General features: G+C 41.1%; 1 protein-coding gene across 2 annotated transcripts in view; it reads right to left on the bottom strand.

The window, feature by feature from the left end:
* USP9X (ubiquitin specific peptidase 9 X-linked) overlaps positions 1-13,560 on the bottom strand; it is a 106,581-nt gene extending 93,021 nt beyond the window's left edge. For both annotated transcript variants that reach the window (XM_062000162.1, XM_062000169.1), the window contains exon 1: positions 12,757-13,560. The gene's annotated coding sequence lies outside the window, so the exon portion shown is untranslated. The remainder of the gene's footprint in view (positions 1-12,756) is intronic.
* Positions 13,561-14,061: the final 501 nt, after the last annotated feature.

The following is a 14,061-nucleotide window of genomic DNA, read 5'->3' as shown; positions in this document are numbered from 1 at the left end:
CAACAAATCCAATTTGCCTTGGAGAATGAACAAAAACCAAAGTAACACTTCCATGTTCCATCCTTAGAAGATCTTGCTGAAATGCACAAATGCCCAAGTCATCATTCATGCTCAGTGGCACCTCCAGCTTGGTTTCCCTCTGTGGAACACGAATACGTTATGACTTCTGTTATTTCTGATGAGGTTTGTCCATTCTACCAGGCTACTGCTAGGTCAACGGCTTTTGCAACCTTTGTTGTTTCTCAAGTATTTGAAGGGAAGCATAACAGCATCTTCCAAGTTCATGCCACTCGTGGCTTTAAAATATGAAATTATTTACAGTACAATGCACTTTTATGGATATTACAATAGGGTTATTTCTACATTTTATTTGCATGCTATTCTTTAAGTCATGCTTATACACAGCAACTGAGATTATCACCATAGCATGCAGTACTCAATGTTGTTACCACTATTATACTATAAAGCTTCTGTTAGGAAAGTGAAGTTTAAAGTTAGCATGCAAAAAAAACAGGCTAGCTTCTTCTCACTCCATGTTTGCTATGGAGAATTTAAGGGCTTCTCTAAACTAGGATAAAAATATTACAATGGTGAAAATTATTATTTAACTATTATTATGTCTACAGTCCTAATACTCTGTGATATTATCAACACATTATCAACAACTTATTGTTTGGCTAACTGCAAATTATTAAAGTACGGTACAGCATCTACATCAAGTTGGAAGTATTTTGCATTTTTTAATTATGACAAAATTAACTTTTGTGAAATACTGAGATATTCTGAAATGCTTTAAATTCAAAGAAGCTATCTCCCATTGCTCTACTAGCTTTAATTTTTTTTGAACTCTGCTTTTCATGTAATGTTCAATCAAAAAGCACATACTAAGCACAGGAACACAAACCCTACCATTATCATTGCCATCAATCTTAATTTAAAATGGCTCAAATACAGAAGAAGGTGATAGTTGCATAGAAATTCATGCTTCAATACGCTTATTCGTAACTGCTTAACAAACTTAGTCAAACTTCCAACTAGTTTTCAATGTTTCACATATCTAACTCAGCCTGGAGATTCTTGTAGTGTTCCTTGCTGGCTAACTGCAGGTAAACATTTTGTCATTTCCTGTTGCTTTACAAGCACTTCAGTCAGAAGATACTTGCTCTGAAAAACTGAGCTTGCACAAGCTCACTAGGCGGTGTCAGAAGCTGACAGTTATTTTTTTTAAGACTATCTGCCTTAAACTTGCTCTTTTCCAAGTAAATGCATACAACGCATCTGCCTAAGCATATTGAATGCTCAGGAAATCACTGGCAAAGACCTATCGTGATGCTCAGAGAACTTTTATAAAAACTCTTAAAAATCCTGGCCTCTCTGCAGAGAAATAACAAGTGGCATCAGGAACAGCAGTTTTATCTTCTCTCTTAATGCTTTTTCTGCCAACACAACAGAGGCTGTCGTTTGATAAAAATGTGAGAAGGTAAACAGCAGAGGACTTTGGATAGGAATAAGTAAGGAAGTCCTTAGAAAGTATGTTAAGAATAAACAGGGCTGAAAACAGGAAAACTATTTCCACTATATCCACTCCCCCACAGAGCCAAAAAGCAACTCCACTCTCCCAGAAATTTTATATTATATATTATATATTTGTATCTATAAAGATATCAAAAAGCATGTAATAACCTTGTTGACTGAGAAATGCAGGAGATAATGACCAAACACGCTAAAGACTGAGGAAAGGTTTAAAAACTCTGTTGCTGCTCTGTCTGAAAACTGAAGTCATTCAGAAAACCCAAGCCACCTATAGGTCTTTCATGAAAAAGACCTATCCAGAACACACACTACTAAGTAACCTCCCTGCACTAAAAATGGTTAACTGACGAATCCCATAAACCCCCTTGCTAAAAAGCATCTCTATTCAATACACAAAATAGACTACAAAGACACCAGCTTTCAGCTGAATCCAGGAACAGACCACAAGAGACAAGAGTAATGTCCTAACTGTTCTTTTCAGTGTTCTCTTTAGCCTTAACTAGCAATATATGACAGTAACACAATTCTCAGAAGTTAGCTTTGCCACTACAGTGTTTACATGGATCTTTTCTGCTTCCATTCTCAGTGAGAAACAGCAACCTTACTCCACAGTAAAAGTATTACACGCTGGTAAATTTTAGAACAGAAGTTTCATTGCATTTCTGCATGTGGACAGATGTCAGCTGAAGGCACAGCTCCATAGATTATGTGAAACCATGTAAGTCTCCACTGTTGGAAGAAGAGGAGTGATCTTGCTTGCTTTTACCTAACCATCTCACCACTAATATTAGCCCTTGCATCACCACATAGCCAGCCAGATAAAGAAGGCAGTCTGGCTGAAAGGTAACTGGGGGAAAGGAATGAAAATCATTTTAGTTTTCAGCTGCATCACATGCCATATGAATACCAACAATGCCATGAGAAACAGGACAGGATTATCTCCTTTAGCATCAGTGCAAACGTACCGTGAAATACACCTTGAAAGAGGAGAAAAAGGAAACAGAATAGGAATAGTTATAGTTAGTACATACTTAGCTATGACAGGAACCAAGGTTCACATATGTTTAGAGTCTTGATAACACAGGTGTCATGAAGACCAAAATTATTCTCAAGTACAATGGACATCATAGGAAAATGCATAATGAGAAAGCTGTTTAGCATATGATAAATGCCAAGAATGTCAATTCATGAATGCAGAAGTTCAGTCATGAAAGAAATAAAGTAGCCAGATAAAATAAGGCTAAGTACGAGAAGTTTAAGAAGGTGAAGGCAAAAAAGCTGTCTTTGCCCTGGAAATTATGATAAAGCCAATGGAATACTTATCTGATCACAATGACTCAGGAAAATCACTTTTGCAGTAACACTTTGAATAATCTAACCACAAGTATATAAATCAGTGACAAAGATACAGCAGGTAATGCAGATGATGTAAAATGCAAAAGCTGGCAAACAATTTTACTCTGCTGACATAAAAAAACCCCTTAGAGTTATAAAACTGTAACCAAGGCTGTACAATTCAAATAGTCTAGAAATTCAGGTCCAAAAAAAATGGAATTAGAGAAGACAGAGTGTGAGTAACAGGGTACAACAGCTACATCCACTGTGACTGTCAACTTCTCACTACTTTTTAGCAAAAGAAATTTTCACGTAGCAAAATTTTGTGTCTGTGTGACAGATACAGACAGAACATGCTCTACATATTTGTCAAAGGCTGAATTTGCCATTTTTCTCCTACATAATTTGGCATTTTCAGAGTAGTCTGGTTTTCACTGTACTTTCATTTCCATCAAACTAAGACCTCTGGGTAAACAGTAACTGAGACACCAGCAAGAAATATTGTCCATACCTTATTTGTCGCAGAAGTTAAAACCATGTTTTACAAGAAACAAATCAGAACTGCAGAACTCTTTGGGTCTTGTTCATATACATTGCTGCAGAAATCATAGATTTTTCACTTTACCCTCCTCTCATTTTTCTGGGAATGAGATAAAGGCAAAACCGAGGAAGAGCAAGGAAGCACAGCAGCAACTTAAGTCAACATAAACTGTCTGTAACACCTGAACATTTAACGAAAATCCAATGAAGTTATGACAGGAGATACTTTTGAAGATTATAGCCTCTGCTCCTCATTTCTTCAATGACATAAAAGACAGCACAAGCTTTTCAATTTACAGATTGATGTGAGAAATAATATGTTAATGTTTGGGAAATGTATAGGCTGAGAGTGAAAAGCATCTATCAAGTTTATAAACAGAGTAATAATTATACTCAGTATGGGATTTAAACTTATGTAATACATGCATTTAAACAGTGAATTCCAAAGGCAAGATACTTTCCAAAGGTCAAATAATGATCCGATTCCATCATCTCCCAAATTAAATGAGTCTCAGATCCAATGGGAAGAAGAGTTCATAATTAAGTGGGAGGAAAAAATCCACTTGTTTAATGACAAGCTTCATTCTTTTAGTTCCTCATTTTCCACTTTTACGTAAACTTAGAGAAATCTTAAATTACCCATGGCTCAAGTGAAAATATCCCCCTTCAGTGGTAAAATACTTAAACAGATCATGACTCATGCATTTCTTCCAAGGTTCTTTGCATCATTTGTTTTTCATCCCATGCAACTTTTAAGTAACTTCACTGAGCTATCTGAAAGTTCAACTGAAAAACAGACAAAATTAAGCTTTTAGTTCAGCTGAGGAATCCACTCTGGAACACTACCCCCCAAATCCTGATGAAATAATACGTACTATAAATGGGGAAAAAAAACAGTACTCCTATCCTAATTCAATTTATGTTTTAACTTGGGGGGGGAAGAAATCAAACTTTTCACTTGCATTTATCACACATCTGAGCAAAAAATAAGGTACAGCAATCACCAACCTCGTATTTACAAATTCAGCAAAGCAAAGAAAAAAACCCAAGTGGTTATATGCAGCCTGTGACAAGTTTTTGTCTGTAGAGAAGACACTTTCTTCCCAGTAAAAACGTCTCTCCAAAGTGCACACCTAATCTCACCAATTTTGTGAAACTAAAACAGTAGTTACACAAAAAAGTACTAGCTACCCACAAGTATGAGAGAAAGAAGAAAAAAAATTTAAAAAAAAAAGCCCAAAGCAAGTTATCCAAAGATATCCATTAAAACAGAGTGAATTAAACAGAATATATTCAGGAAGGAAAAGAAAAAAAAGTATATGCATAGACATCAACGTTATCAAATCAACAAAATCTCATCACAGTGTTTCTTTAAAGCAAACTAATAACACCAAGCAGGGAAGTAGGTGCAAACTACAAAAATGGAAACAAAAAAAAAAAAATCCCAATTTCTTGAGAGAAAACATCTTAAAAATCCTGAGAAAGAATTTTAAAACAAACATTTCCAGAGTTTGTGAACAAAGTGTTTTTACATCTACTGTACCTACTGAAATGTACCCCAAAAATAGTGTCTTTATAATCTCTATAGATAGAAAAACCAGAGCAGCTGAACTGCTTAATCACCAATGTCATAAGGCCTTTACCCTCCCTCCCACTCCCCCTATTCTGGCACAGAAGTTCTGGGAAAAGAAATTTGTCAAGTACACTAGAGAAGTTGGTTAGGTTAAAGACATATAGAATAATGAATTACAGTGGACAGCTGTCATTTAGAAGTTACACGACACACATATTAAACTCACATTTAAAACAAAGTTTTGCTTTTAGAATAACCAAAAGTAGAACTAAAGAGTTCAGTCCTCACTGTTGTGAACTACTACTATTTAGCATATTTTCAGACCTGTGAAGAACCACAGTGGCTTAGCAACACTGAAAGCGCTTCAAACAGTATTTGAAGTGTACTGTAGTCTAAGCAGATCCTTAAAAGCGTGAAGCAGCCCTCACAGGAGATTTTGATTATCTGCTCCCAACTTACTTGCTGCTAGTCTAGATAATATATACAATTCTACATCCTCTCAATCTTCCCATGTGACACCTGCGCTCAAGTAAACATAAAGTATCTAAAGAGAATATCAGCTACTAAGTACAATTTAAATTTTAGGAAAATATGATCTGCTGAAGTACCAACTAAGGATCAATCAACACAGTGCATCTGAATCTCCAAATATCTTTGGCTACTACCTGCCAACAACAAAACTACACTAACACCACATTGGTCATTCATTACCTTCATCCAGCTTCCTCCAGGCACCATATCCAGAGTTGCTAGTGGTTCTAAATATTCTTTCCATTATCAAGAAAGTGCCACAAAGAAATAGGAAACTTCATGACAGGATACATTACAAAACCCTCCTTCATCTGATCAAAAATCTTAGGATGGTGCAGATAAGCAGAAAATTTGTCATATATCTGTTAATCAGAATCTGATACAGATCAGACAGGGTTTTATTTTTTCCATGGCTAAGACACATTAGCTTACAACAAGGTTTCACTGACACTACACTAACCTTTCTTCATCCATTGCCACTAATGAAAATGAAGTTTTTCATTTAACTTCAAAGTTTTTCATTTTACGTAAAAAAACACCCTAACTTTTGTTTCCCCACTCCTAAAACATGGAAATAAAGGGAAAGGAATTGATGGCTTCTCAGATGACGTAAGGGGAATTCATGCTTCAAGTTACATCTTTACTAGAAACGTTACAAACCACGGCAATCTGTCTAAACTACTACAAGAATAAGAATTTTCAGGCAATTTGGAGGTTATCCTCCTGTCTGATTTCTAGAACTGTTATGAAGAAACTCCAACATAGCACGAGAACTACAAAGCACTCAAGAAATCTGACATTACTATCTCAGCTAGGGGAAAAAAAATTCGGTAGACAATCTTAAACAAATGTCTGACAGCACGTGTGTGCACACGCAGGTGTGCATATACACAGATATGCAATTACAAACCATCAGGAAAAGCACCTGGGATTTTAAGGTCCCACTGTGATTAATAAAACACTGTCTGAAAGACAGGTCAAGTCATACAGAGGGCTGTGGAAAATTGAAGCCTGAAACTCTAGAACAAGTTGCTGGAGTTTTCACCTTTAAGCTTCAGAGAATTTCTGTCACAATTTTAAAAAAATGTAAATATTCACAGCTAAAGAATTCAGGAAAATACATTACAGGGAAACATCAAAAATCACCAATTATGGTTTTACTTCTAAATTAGCAATAAACAAAGTCTAATACAAAATATAGTTTAAGCTTTTAGTTTATAAAAATGTTGATCTTTCACCAACCTATTCAACTAAAAATCAAGCTAAGCAGATCCACCTTTCTTATTAAACTTTCAAATTCATAGACTTCTTCTGTTGAAACTTATGCATCAGCACACTGAAGCATTTCATTGCTAAGACAGCGGAAAAATTAAACACCAAGAGCGGTAAGGTTACTTACTGAGATGCTCATATATTTTGACAACAATGTTTATTCTCCTATTAGATAAGTAAGAGACTTTTCCTCCCCTCATTGTCAATCTTCATTTCTGAAACCTGAAGTTCCACCCATAGCTAACACAGGCCCCTCATCCCTATCCCATACCAGAGTGCTAGGAAAAGCCCTTCTCTCCAACCAAAAAAGCCTGTCTGGTAACAGAGGGATCCTACATGGCACACATTGGTACTGGCTTTTCTTTACTGAACACATTTATAAGTGACTCCCTTTTTCTTCTTTCACCATTTCAGAACATGATAGCTAAGACCATCCCTAACACAAAATAGTACCTTTTCCTTATCCCACAGCTAGTCCCACTGAAGATATAGAAAAGGTTAAGCAGTAATTAAGTGACTTAAGGATTGAGGCCTATAGAATTTGTAATGTACTTTTTTGTATCATTCCATGTTGCCATTCAGCTGTTACTTGTCTTAACAAAGGCTCTTCTGGGGAAAATTTTCTATTATTTGAGTTTTGGGGATGTTACATGGAAGCTTAATGAAAAGTTAGCTCTGAATTCCCTTCATGTACTTTTCATTATTTCGAAGCACTCATTTGAATAACACTTCTGTTTAAAAAAAGAACCACTAGGGAAGTCTTTTACAGTTTACAGCAGAGGAGGACACGAGCAAACACTGAGGAGTTGCTTGTTTGTGTCTTGCCTTCAACATATTCTTGAATGTCAGATGCTTAAAAAGTTTCTTCTGTGAGAGTTCTGCATTCACAGATGTACATCCTTAAGGAATGACACAACATGGAATTCCCCTGAATTTATGGCTAAACACTAACTACCAAACAGTATGATTTGCTAAGATGTCCATTCAAAGATCTATAAGCAAGAAAATCACATTTTCCTGTTGGTGGTTACAGGTATAAGGAAAACTAAATCATAAAACAGGGTTACATACTGAGTCTGTAAGCAGATCAAGTATGCTACAAGTAAGTTTCCCACAATAACATTCCTTATAGCTAATCATTACTTATAAAGCAGTCTTTATTTTAATTTAATGAAAAAAGCTGAAAATGCTAGCATTCAAAACATGACTAGATTTTAAATCTACATCCCATGGATCTCTTTTAGACGTCTACTGACACAAAGCAGTTAATGAAAAGCAAGTAATCATTCTCACACTTAATACTGAGAAAGTTATACATCAGCAGTATTTCCTTTAGAAAGTAAGTCTGTGAACATACATGTATCCAAATGGTTTTTATTCCCAAAATTTTAGTATTGATTTGAAAACACATCAATAGTTGGCAAACAAACGGCTTTGGTATCAAGCAGATTGAATTTAACTCTCAAATAAAATAAGTAACTAATGGCTTCTTATAAAATGAAGCAAATATCAGACAATTCATACAGAAAATGCAGAAGGAACAGTCCGTGCTGTTAAGCTCCCTTAAAATAAAAAAGCCAGCAAAAAGATTTTACATTAAGTCATAACTAGCTACTTTAAGGACTTATTTACTTCCCTCCTCTCCACTGTTGTGAGGAAAGCTATTAACAGGTCTCTCCTGTAATCTTGTCAACACTCAATATTTTAAATAATTTTTACCAAACCAGATTTACAGAAACTGCTCAAAGCACCAGTGGGCTCAAGTGGACACTGAAATGTCTCAGAGACGCAGTACTTGACAGTACGAAGTCACGACAGCTTTCTGCCGCTCTATTCAAGCCTTTAAACAAGATCTAGGTCAAAACATGGTTCTGTCATGAAAGCACAGAGGGAATCACATTCTCAAGTTATGCTACAGCCTTAAGGATGGCAGAGAGAGCCAATACAACATAACTGTTTTAAAAAGATACTCTAAACTCACTACAAAACTATAATTCATTTGAAGTGTGAGAACTTCAAGATGTTCCTACATTAATTAAAGAACAAAACCTAGATTTAATATATGAAAAACGTCACTGCATTTTGCTAACACAGGAATCCAAAATAACTCAAACATCCCAGGTAGAAAAATTCAAGTCTCACTGCATACAAGCACACACTTATAAAAGACCTTATTTCCATCCTTTACTTCTGCTAGGCAAAGACTGTTTCTTTTAACTACCGCTGTGCAATACAAAGGTTTAGCAAACTGCTCTTCCTAAACATTACCAACTGCTTGGCAAGACAGCTAAGCAATTGACATTTGTCACTACTGGATATTGCAGAATAATAACCTTCTAAGAAAAAGGAAACAAAATAGACTGTGAATGTTGTACACTGATAGCAAAGGGCAGGTATAGCTGCTTAATTTTTAGTTCTTTTATGATTAGGCCTAAGTCAGGGAGACAGTATGCATAACAAAGCTCAATTATGTAAAAAATAAATCATGTTGTGTATTTATATACCACAAACATTATGTACGATGGAAGACAAGTCTATAGCAACAGCACACAGCATTGCTAGCTTTGCAAAAGGCAAGGTGCTACAACAAAAGATAGACATTATCAAGCTGTGTTCCCAAAACATACCCTCAAGCATGGCTTTATATTTTGAACTCTTATTTTAAACAAGGGTGATAAGGATAAAAGAACTGGATGCAGCTACACAGAGTTTCAAGGAGAGACACATCCATGTTGCAAGAAAAACTTAAGATATCTGAACAAGAGACACCACATTCACATGTTCAGCTTAATACTAACACTAACATCCAGAAACACATTTTCTGAAGGAGACAAAAGCCTCTACACCTATAGCTTTTCAAGTGAACAGAAAAGCCTGCAAAGCTCCTTGCATCTTCACAATGGTCTCTACAAGTTCAGGATAAGCAAGACTACTGGTTTGATTAAACAGTATTTGTGACTACTTGAAAAAGAATTGATGTACTTGAACAGGTTGGGGGTGGGGATGTTGCAAGGTTTGGCTTGTTTTTAAAGAAATAAATAAATCATGCCCTAGGTGAAAGACAGTAAGAGACACATTTAGTTTACAAATGAGGATAACCTGCTCAGGACGTTTTCAAAATACACCTACAGTTTTTAGATCTCTTAGGATATATAAAAAAAAATATTTCTGTGGAAAAAAAAAAAGTATCCTCAGAGTACTGCCTTATATAAAAGTGAAGGAAGTTCTGAACTTGCTTCTAAACCAGAGAAGGAATGACAGAAATATTTCCCATGGAACTTAATGTATTTTCAATATATACCTGATAGAAATGTAACTTTAAAGCCATTTAAAAGTAATTTGTTCAAACTAATCAATAACTCAATTCCTATCCAATTTTACCCTAAGTTGTATTTGTATTGGCAAGCCCTACATTAATTGTTATTTTAAATTTGTGTTGAAACAAAGGTATTACAGGTTTCTTTGTTTTATTAAAAGTCTATTTAATTTTGTTGAATAGATACTAATCCACTACTTTAACCTCAATTTCAGTCTTATTTATCCTGAGTCTAGCTTGCATGAATTTAAAAATACTAATAAAATGCATAAACTTAAAAGTGTATATTTAGAACAGAGAGTAGTTCCACTGGTCTGGGTACAAGTGCAACACAATGTGGGAAATAAAATGTTTGTGTAAGGGCAACAGTGTTCCACAGACAGACTAAACAGTTTTGCTGCCACTATCCTTATTGACTACCACCTCCAGATGTAGTCTTCCTGTCAATTCAATGGGCAGAAGTATCACAAGGGCAAATTCTGCAAGATATGAAGCAGCAGCCTGGAAAGATTAAGACAGAGGCTACTCAAAAGAAATACTATTAAGAAAACCTACACAAAACTATAGAAGATATTGAAGAGGAAAAGGTCACTATAGTACAATCTTACATTTCTTTTTAACTAGATTCTCCCCTCTACTCCCCCTCCACAACTGCTTTATGTTTTTTTGTTCAAAGCTATCATTAAGCATCACCATTGTCTGCTGTACTGCAGCAGAATAATCAATAGTGTACTTTATATGCTTCCCCAAAATTCTTGATATTAGCTACTGTACTTTTCTGGTTCAAAGAATAAACATTACTTCAACTCAAAGAATCAAAAGCATTGTTTTGAAAAAGAAACCAAAAAATCCACAACCAAGCAAAAAAAAAAAACCCTCCCAACACCCTCACATATTACTTATGTTTTGCTGAAATAAAAATGATACTTAGTCACAAATATTTCTGGTGAGGTCTGTCAATTTCTCAATGTAAAACCTTAAAATATCAAGAATAAAGTTAGCTGCCTATAGATTTCAGTCACTCCTAAATCCTTCTCATTACAGACACCATTTAAATTCCATAATCAAGGTCAATCCTCCAAACACCCATCAATAGTCCCCTCCTAAAAGTAACAACACAAGTATCCATTTTTCAGGCATTTGAGAAGACTGCTAAAAAACATAGGTTACCTAGTCCACCTGTCATTACAAGCACTGCACTAGTATACTTAATGCTGAATATTAACAACTAAATTCAACAACTTTTTAAAAAATACTGGCCCCAGTTCTGCAACTAGGTCAGCAAAAGTGGGCCTTGTGCTAGCTTTAAGTCTGTGACTTCTGAGGGTCTTTGGGCTGCTAAAAAACATCCAGTGATATGAATACAACTGCAGAGCTGACTGAGAATATAAATCAAGTTGCATAGACAACATGAAGACAGCTGAGACAGACACAGTATGTCCACAGTGAGCCTGGAAGTCCTTTGAACATTTAATGAGAAAAATTCTTTTCTGAAAGAGTTTTTTTTTTCTTCCTGTTGTGTGTTACTGCTTATCTTCCAAATTCTTAACTATACTTCTGAGAGATCAACCTGAAAATTAAATATGGCATCTTAAAAACCACCTCGACATTTTTGGATGCTTCTATGAGAACAAAATCACGTAAGAATAAAATAATTTTCAAAGTCTGTTATGACCCCTATACACACCATGTGGGACAGTACACATACACCAAAAAAAAAAAAGCCAACCACCCATCCCACTGGTGAAATCCTGTCTTCCTGAGGACAATAACAGCGAATAACTACCGCCAAGCTGCACGCAACTACCCCTACTGCACACCTTGGACAAGGGGAGAGGGTTATATTGCCTAAATCACAACAGACGAGCCCTTCAGATGTAACTTCGAGGAGAAGCAGCACGGTGAACTAGAAGATGCAAAAAGCCACAAATGCGGGTTTTTGTGCATCGAAATCGGGCTGCTGGAAGCCGAGACTAGAGGAGTGGCCTACGTGTTAATAATGTTTACAGCGGGCGTGAACGAGCTGGTGCTGGTGGTTTTCATTGAGACTATAGGAAAAGCGCCTCGGCAGGGCCTTATTTCCAGGCGTCGCCCGGGCCTACAGAGCTCCAATCACTCCACCTCAGTAATGGCGTTCGGTGCGAAAGGAAGCGAGAACCAGGGGAGGCAAAGCTGGGTGCAGCGCTGCAGGGAGCCACCGGGCCCTCCTCGCCCGGCGACAGGAGCGGTGGACGGCGGGAGCGGCCGCCCGGCGGCTGCCGGAGCCCCCCGAGGGGCGCGGAACACTTCCACCCCTCGGCTGCCGGGAGAGGATGAGGAGCCGTCAGCCATTTTCCCTTGCCCTCCAAAACACCAGCGATGCAGGGCCACACGCCGGGGGCTGCGAGGGAGGCGCTGCCGCCGCCCGCCGCTCGTTATCCCCACCCCCCCACCACCCCCGCTCCCCGCCCCGTGGGGCCCGGCTCGCCCCCTCCTTCCCGCCGCACCCCGCCGTCCCGCACCCCGACCCGGCCAACCCCATCCCCAGGGAGCGTTTCCCTCCGTTCCGCTCCGCACGACGCCCGGCTGCAGCACAAGCCGCTTCCCCTCGTCGCGTCCCAGCCACGGCCCCGGCCTCGGCTCCGGCCCCGCCCGGGTACAGCGCTCCGCCACTCACCCCCGCACGTCTTCCTCTTGTCCCGCGGCTGCTACTGCGACGGCCCAGTGCCCTCCTGGGTGCTGCCGAAGGAACGCGGCCGGGGACTGCCTCATCCCAGGCAGCCAGCAGGGCTGAGCCTCATGCCAGGCCCCGCGATCCCGGGCGTGCAGCCGGTTGACTGAGGGGGCGGCTCCGCTTCCTCGGTTCTCCCCCGCCCCGGGCGGGCGCCGTGTATTGCGACGGGAAGAGGAAGAGCGAAGCTGCCACCGCTGCCTGCGCTTCAGATCCCGGTCCTGGCCGCTCCGCTCTCTCCGGCGCCGGCGGCACCGCCGGGGCGTTTTTCCTGCGTCACCAGCTTCTGCCCGGCGGCCCTGGGCTTCGACTCCGGCTGTGGGGCTTGGCCGGGACCTGCGCGCTCTGCTCCGCCCCGTCCGGGCACAGGGCGCACGCGGGGGAGGGAAAGAGGGAGGAAGGGGGCGCACACGCACCCAGCGCCTCTCGCCGGGGCTCGGCTGGGGCCGTGGCGGGAGGGGGGCAGGCGGCAAGAAGGAAGGTGGCAGCGGAGGGGCTGACCTGGGCGGCTGGAGCGCTCTGCGCTGACGGCTCCGTGCGTGCGGGGGAAGGGAGCGAGCGAGCGAGGCGAGACGCGGCGGCTTCTCGCGCTCCCGGCGGCGGCGCACCTCCGTCTGGCGGGGCCCTGGGCAAGATGGCGGACCCGGCACAGCCTTCCGCGCCACAGGCCCCGACCTAGCGCAGCAACGGCGGCGTCTCCGCTACCCGAGCGGCGTGACGTGCTCCCCGCCCCCGTTCCCCCCGGCTGTCACTCACGCCGCAGCGGCGAGACCCAGACCGCGGCCCCTCCCGCCCCTCTGTGTGTGCGGCGACGGGGCGCGCGCGCGCGTGAGGAAAGCGCGCGCGGGGGTGGAGGGCGGGGAGGGAAGGTAGCAACGAGGGTGCGCGCGGCCACTTCACGACGGTTGAGCTCGACCGGGTTCCATTGTGACCCGCCGGGCGAACCGCGCGGAAGGCCCGGATAATGACGTCAGCGCGGCCGTTGCCTTCTGGGCCCGGCCTTCCTCTCGCCTGTCGCCGCGTCGGGGCCACGGCGGCTTGGGGCGGGGGGAAGACAGCGGGTGCTAGGGCCGCTCCGCCGCCGCGTCCGTTCGGGCCTGGCGGCGGCGGCGGCGCTGAGGTTCCGGCGTCGTGTCGCTGTGCGAGAGGACGGGCGGATAAAGCTGCGAGGAGGGGAGCAGGGGCGCGCGGTGCTGCCGGTTGCGGCGAGCCGATACGGCGTGCCCGCTCACCGCCCGGAGCCAGGAAAAG

The sequence above is a fragment of the Colius striatus genome, chromosome 1 (assembly GCF_028858725.1).
Source record: "Colius striatus isolate bColStr4 chromosome 1, bColStr4.1.hap1, whole genome shotgun sequence".
NCBI lineage: Eukaryota > Metazoa > Chordata > Aves > Coliiformes > Coliidae > Colius > Colius striatus.
Note: the sequence above shows the minus strand (reverse complement) of the source record. Positions and strands in the feature narration are given on the sequence as shown.